Raw genomic sequence first — 7,236 nt, 5'->3', positions numbered from 1 at the left:
TTCCTTGAGAGGGGAATCATTTCAATAGTTACTGAACAACTAATCATTCAATGTCATATATATGAGATTTCCATATCTTTTTGCCACTTATCAGTGTAACCATTAAAGTCTCCCATGATGATGAATATAAGGAAAGGAATAAAAACCCAGAGGCTAGAGTACAGTGTTACTTTCTCCATACTCTATTGGCCCAAGCAGCTCACAGAGTCTGCTCAGAATGAAAGTGAGAGGACAAAGATGCAACATATTGATAATGTGACCTTGAGAGGGAAGGTCACATTGTAGACAAGCGTGTAGCAAGGGACATATTATGTTACATTTTGAAAATGTGTACTTGTATTATCTGTTCTCACATCACAATAAAGAACTACATGAGACTGGGTAGCTTATTTTTAAAAGGGGTTTAATTGACTCACAGTTATGCAGGCTGTACAGAAGGCATGGCTGGGGAGGCCTCAGGAAATGTACAATCATGGCAGAAGGAAGAGGGGAAGGAGAAGCAAGCACATCTTTACATAGCTGGCAGGAGAGAGAGAGCAAGAGTGAAGAGGGAAGTGCTACACACTTTCAAACAACAAGATCTTGCAATAACTCACTCACTATCAAGAGAACAGCAAGGTGGAAATCTACCTGCATGATCCAATCACTTCCCACCAAGTCCCTCATCCAACACTGGGGATTACAATTCAACATGAGATTTGGGTGGGGACACAGAGCCAAATCATATCAGTATTCTTCAAGTCTATTTTTATCTTTCTGTAATTACATATATTATCTACAGGTACAGATATGTTGTTGCTATATATCCATTTCATTTTATAGATGATAAAACTGAAAAATAAGCTATTTAAATATTTAATTTTCATTCATGGAAATTGACAGGGGAGAAAAAAGTCCTGTGTCTGATAGATTTTCTCATGATTCACGGAGTTATGTGTTGGCTACAAATGCTGATTATGTTGGAATCCAAACACTCTATTTGTTGAGTTAATGAGTTACCGAATGAAAATGAATTGAGATACCTGGGTCTTGTTTGGTGTTATAGACAGATCTGAAATATGGCTTTGATATTTAATAAGAGCTACTAACTTATATGGTTTGGTTCTGTACTGATAAGTCAGAAGAAGTAGGCTCAGGACTGGTGGGATGCTAGAGGTGATGTGTATCAACTTGGGAAAGGTAATTACTCAGGAATTTTGTGAGCAGATGGCTAAACTCTTGGTAACTTGAAACTGGTCATAATGGAGAGATGTGCATCACAAAAATGAACAAATATTACAAATACGAGTGGTGTGTGTGTACGCTAGTTTACCAGAATACTACTGAACCATGATGGGTGAGTTTCCTTGCCTCATTGGGAAGATATCACTATTGCAACTCTGCAGAAGGAATCTATATAAATGATGAAATATAACTGTATATACAGAAAAACTATGAATGAGGACAGTTATAAATTGGCCTTAAAGTATCTGAAGATCTTTTATATTTTTGATCAATGATATGCTTAGGTTTTTATATACAAGTTAGTTATTGGAGTAGTTAAGTTAGAAAAATATGTAATAAAGCAGTATTTATGCCCTGAAAATCTTAGGAAGGATTAAGTGTCCTTAGAGGGAACTAGAAGGATATCAACTCAAGGTGGTGGTGACATTTTGTGAATCCATCTAGACATCTTGAAGGAAGATGGTCTGTCTCAGTTTCCTATCTGAGTTAAATCAACTATATATTTCTTTTTTTTCTTTTTTTAATTATACTTTAAGTTCTAGGGTACATGTGTACAAAGTGCAGGTTTGTTACATATGTATACATGCGCCATGTTGGTGTGCTGCACCCATTAACTCATCATTTACATTAGGTATATATCCTAATGCTATCCCTCCCCACTCCTCCCACCCCACGACAGGCCCCGGTGTGTGATGTTCCACTTCCTGTGTCCAAGTGTTCTCATTCAATACCCACCTATGAGTGAGAACATGCAGTGTTTGGTTTTCTGTTCTTGCATTAGTTTGCTGAGAATGATGGTTTCCAGCTACATCCCTGTCCCTACAAAGGACATGAACTCATCCTTTTTTTATGGCTGCATAGTATTCCATGGTGTCACATTTTCTTAATCCAGTCTGTCATTGATGGACATTTGGGTTGGTTCCAAGTCTTTGCTATTGTGAATAGTGCTGCAGTAAATATATGCGTGCATGTGTCTTTATAGCAGCATGATTTATAATCCTTTGGGGATATACCCAGTAATGGGATGGCAGGGTCAAATGGTATTTCTAGTTTTAGGTCCTTGAGGAATCGCCACACTGTCTTCCTCAATAGTTGAACTAGTTTACAGTCCCAACAACAGTGTAAAAGTGTTCCTATTTCTGCACATCCTTTCCAGCATCTGTTGTTTCCTGACTTTTTAATGATGGCCATTCTAACTGGTGTGAGATGATATCTCATTGTGGTTTTGATTTGCATTTCTCTGATGGCAAGTGATGATGAGCATTTTTTTCATGTGTCTGTTGGTTGCATAAATGTCTTCTTTTGAGAAGTGTCTGTTCATATCCTTCACCCACTTTTTGATGGGGTTGTTTGATTTTTTCTTATAAATTTGTTTGAGTTCTTTGTAGGTTCTGAATATTAGCCCTTTGTCAGATGAGTAGATTGCAAAAATTTCCTCCCATTCTGTAGGTTGCCTGTTCACTCTGATGGTAGTTTCTTTTGCTGTTCAGAAGCTCTTTAGTTTAATTAGATCCCATTTGTCAATTTTGACTTCTGTTGCCATTGCTTTTGGTGTTTTAGACATGAAGTCTTTGCCCATGCCTATGTCCTGAATGATATTACCTAAGTTTTCTTCTAGGGTTTTTATGGTTTCAGGTCTAACATTTAAGTCTCTAATCCATTTTGAATTAATTTTTGTATAAGGTGTAAGAAATGGATCCAGTTTCAGCTTTTTACATATGGCTAGCCAGTTTTCCCAGCACCATTTATTACATAGGGAATCCTTTCCCCTTTTCTTGTTTTTGTCAAAGATCAATCAGACGGTTGTAGATGTGTGGTATTATTTCTGAGGGCTCTGTTCTGTTCCATTGGTCTGTATGTTGGTACCAGTACCATGCTGTTTTGGTTACTGTAGCCTTGTAGTATAGTTTGAAGTCGGGCAGCGTGATGCTTCCAGCTTTGTTCTTTTGGCTTAGGATTGTCTTGGCAATGTGGGCTCTTTTTTGGTTCCATATGAACTTTAAGGTAGTTTTTTTCCAATTCTGTGAAGAAAGTCATTGGTAGCTTGATTGGGATGACATTGAATCTATAAATTACCTTGGGCAATATGGCCATTTTCATGATATTGATTCTTCCTATCTGTGAGCATGGAATGTTCTTCCATTTGTTTGTGTCCTCTTTTATTTCATTGAGCAGTGGTTTGCAGTTCTCCTTGATGAGGTCCTTCAAATGCCCTGTAAGTAGGATTCCTAGGTATTTTATTCTATTTGAAGCAATTGTGAATGGGAGTTCACTCATGATTCAGCTCTCTGTCTGTTATTGGTGTATAAGAAGACTTGTGATTTTTGCACATTGATTTTGTATCCTGAGACTTCGCTGAAGTTGCTTATCTGGTTAAGATTTTGCGCTGAGACCATGGGGTTTTCTAAATACACAATCATGTCATCTGCAAACAGGGACAATTTACTTCCTGTTTTCCTAATTGAATACCCTTTATTTCTTTCTCCTGCCTGATTTCCCTGGCCAGAACTTCCAACACTATGTTGAATAGGAGTGATGACAGAGGGCATCCCTCTCTTATGCCAGTTTTCAAAGGGGATGCTTCCAGTTTTTGCCCATTCAGTATGATATTAGCTGTGAGTTTGTCATAAATTGCTCTTATTATTTTGAGATACGTTCCATCAATACCAAATTTATTGAGAGTTTTTAGAATGAAGGGCTGTTGAATTTTGTTGAAGGCCTTTTCTGCATCTATTGAGATAATCATGTGGTTTTTGTCTTCGGTTCTGTTTATATGCTGGATTACGTTTATTGATTTGCATACATTGAACCAGCCTTGCATCCCAGGGATGAAGCCCACTTGATCATGGTGGATAAGCTTTTTGATGTGCTGCTGGATTCACTTGCCAGTATTTTATTGAGGATGTTTGCATTGATGGTCATCAGGGATATTGGTCTAAAATTCTCTTTTTCTGTTGTTTCTCTGCCAGGCTTTGGTATCATGATGATGCTGGCCTCATAAAATGACTTAGGGAGGATTCTCTATTTTTCTATTGATTGGAATATTTTCAGAAGGAATGGTACCAGCTCCTCCTTGTACCTCTAGTAGAATTCAGCTGTGAATGCTTCTGGTCCTGGACTTTTTAGTTGGTAGGCTATTAAATTTTGCCTCAATTTCAGAACCTGTTATCGGTCTATTCAGGGATTCAACTTCTTCCTGGTTTAGTCTTGGGAAAGTGTATGTGTCCAGGAATTCATCCATTTCTTCTAGGTTTTCTAGTTTATTTGCATAGACGTGTTTATAATATTCTCTGATGGTAGTTTGTATTTCTGTGGGGTCGTTGGTGATATCCCCTTTATCATTTTTATTGCATTTATTTGATTCTTCTCTCTTTTCTTCTTTATTAGTCTTGCTAGTGGTCTATCAATTTTGTTGATCTTTTCAAAAAACCAGCTCCTGGATTCATTGATTTTTTAAGGGTTTTTTGTATCTCTATCTCCTTCAGTTCTGCTCTGATCTTAGTTATTTCATGCCTTCTGCTAGCTTTTGAATGTGTTTGCTCTTGTTTCTCTAGTTCTTTTAATTGTCATGTTAGGGTGTCCATTTTAGATCTTTCCTGCTTTCTCTTGCGGGTGTTTAGTGCTGTAAATTTCCCTCTACACACTGCTTTAAATGTGTCCCAGAGATTCTGGTATGTTGTATCTTTGTTCTCATCGGTTTCAAAGAACATCTTTATTTCTGCCTTCATTTCGTTATGGACCCAGTAGTCATTCAGGAGCAGGTTGTTCAGTTTCCATGTAGTTGAGTAGTTTTGAGTGAGTTTCTTAATCCTGAGTTCTAATTTGATTGTACTGTGGTCTCAGAGACAGTTTGTTATAATTTCTGTTCTTGTACATTTGCTGAGGAGTGCTTTACTTCCAAGTATGTGGTCAATTTTGGAATAAGTGCAATGTGGTGCTGAGAAGAATGTATATTCTGTTGATTTGGGGTGGAGAGTTCTGTAGATCTCTGTTAGGTCTGCTTCGTGCAGAGCTGAGTTCAATTCCTGGATATCCTTGTTAACTTTCTGTCTGGTTGATCTGTCTAATGTTGACAGTGGGGAGTTAAAGTCTCCCATTATTATTGTATGGGAGTCTAAGTCTCTTTGTAAATTTCTAAGGACTTGCTTTATGAATCTGGGTGCTCCTGTATTGGGTGCATACATATTTAGGATAGTTAGCTCTTCTTGTTGAATTGATCCCTTTACCATTATGTAATGACCTTCTTTGTCTCTTTTGATCTTTGTTGGTTTAAAATCTGTTTTATCAGAGACTAGGATTGCAACCCCTGCCTTTTTTTTTGTTTTCCATTTGCTTGGTAGATCTTCCTCCATCCCTTTATTTTGAGTCTATGTGTCTCTGCACATGAGATGGGTCTCCTGAATACAGCTCACTGATGTGTTTTGACTCTTTATTCAATTTGCCAGTCTGTGACTTTTAACTGGAGCATTTAGCCCATTTACATTTAAGGTTAACATTGTTATGTGTGAATTTGATCCTGTCATGATTATGTTAGCTGGTTATTTTGCTCGTTAGTTGATGCGGTTTCTTCCTAGCATTGATGGTCTTTACATTTTGTCATGTTTTTGCAGTGGCTGGTACCAGTTGTTCCTTTCCACGTTCAGTGATTCCTTCAGGATCTCTTGTAGGGCAGGCCTGGTGGTGACAAAATCTCTCAGCATTTGCTTGTCTGTAAATGATTTTATTTCCCCTTTACTTATGAAGCTTATTTTGGCTGGATATGAAATTCTGACTTGAAAATTCTTTTCTTTAAAAATGTTGAATATTGGCCCCCACCCTCTTCTGGCTTGTAGAGTTTCTGCCAAGAGATCCGCTGTTAGTCTGATGGGCTTCCCTTTGTGGATAACCCGACGTTTCTCTCTGGCTGCCCTTAACATTTTTTCCTTCATTTCAACTTTGGTGAATCTGACAATTATGTGTCTTGGAGTTGCTCTTCTCGAGGAGTATCTTTGTGGCCTTCTCTGTATTTCCTGAATTTGAATGTTGACCTGCCTTGCTAGTTTGGGGAAGTTCTCCTGGATAATATCCTGTAGAGTGTTTTCCAGCTTGATTCCATTCTCTCTGTTACTTTCAGGTACACCAGTGAGACGTAGATTTGGTCTTTTCACATAGTCCCATATTTTTTGGAGGCTTTGTTCAGTTGTTTTTACTCTTTTTTCTCTAAACTTCTCTTCTCACTTCATTTCATTCATTTGATCTTCAATCACTGATACCCTTTCTTCCAGTTGATCGAATTGGTTACTGAAGCTTGTGCATTTGTCACGTAGTTCTCATACCATGGTTTTCACCTCTATCAGGTCATTTAAGGACTTCTCTACATTGGTCATTCTAGTTAGCTGTTTGTCTAATCTTTTTTCAAGGTTTTTAGCTACTTTGCGCTGGGTTCAAACTTCCTCCTTTATCTTGGAGAAGTTTTATTGTCTGAGAAGCCTTCTTCTCTCAACTTGTCGAAACCATTCTCCATCCAGCTTTGTTCTGTTGCTGGCAAGGAGCTGCATTCCTTTGGAGGGGGAGAGGCGCTCTGATTTTTAGAATTTTCAGCTTTTCTACTCTGTTTTTTCCCCATCTTTGTGGTTTCATCTACCTTTGGTCTTTGATGATAGTGACGTACAGATGGGGTTTTGGTGTGGATGTCCATTCTGTTTGTTAGTTTTCCTTCTAAGAGTCAGGACCCTCAGCTGCAGGTCTGTTGGAGTTTACTTGAGGTCCACTCCAGGCCCTCTTTGCCTGGGTATCAGCAGTGGAGGCTGCAAAAAAGTGAATATTGCTGAACAGCAAATTTTGCTGCCTGATTGTTCCTCTGGAAGCTTCGCCTCAGAGGGGTACCCGGGCACGCGAGGTGTCAGTCTGCCCCTACTGGGGGATGCCTCCCAGTTAGGCTACTCGGGGGTCAGGGACCCACTTGCAGAGACAGTCTGTCCGTTCTCAGATCTCAAACTCCATGCTGGGAGAACCACTACTCTCTTCAAACTG

This window comes from Macaca mulatta, chromosome 18 (assembly GCF_049350105.2).
Source record: "Macaca mulatta isolate MMU2019108-1 chromosome 18, T2T-MMU8v2.0, whole genome shotgun sequence".
Taxonomy (NCBI): Eukaryota; Metazoa; Chordata; class Mammalia; order Primates; family Cercopithecidae; genus Macaca; species Macaca mulatta.
Note: the sequence above shows the minus strand (reverse complement) of the source record.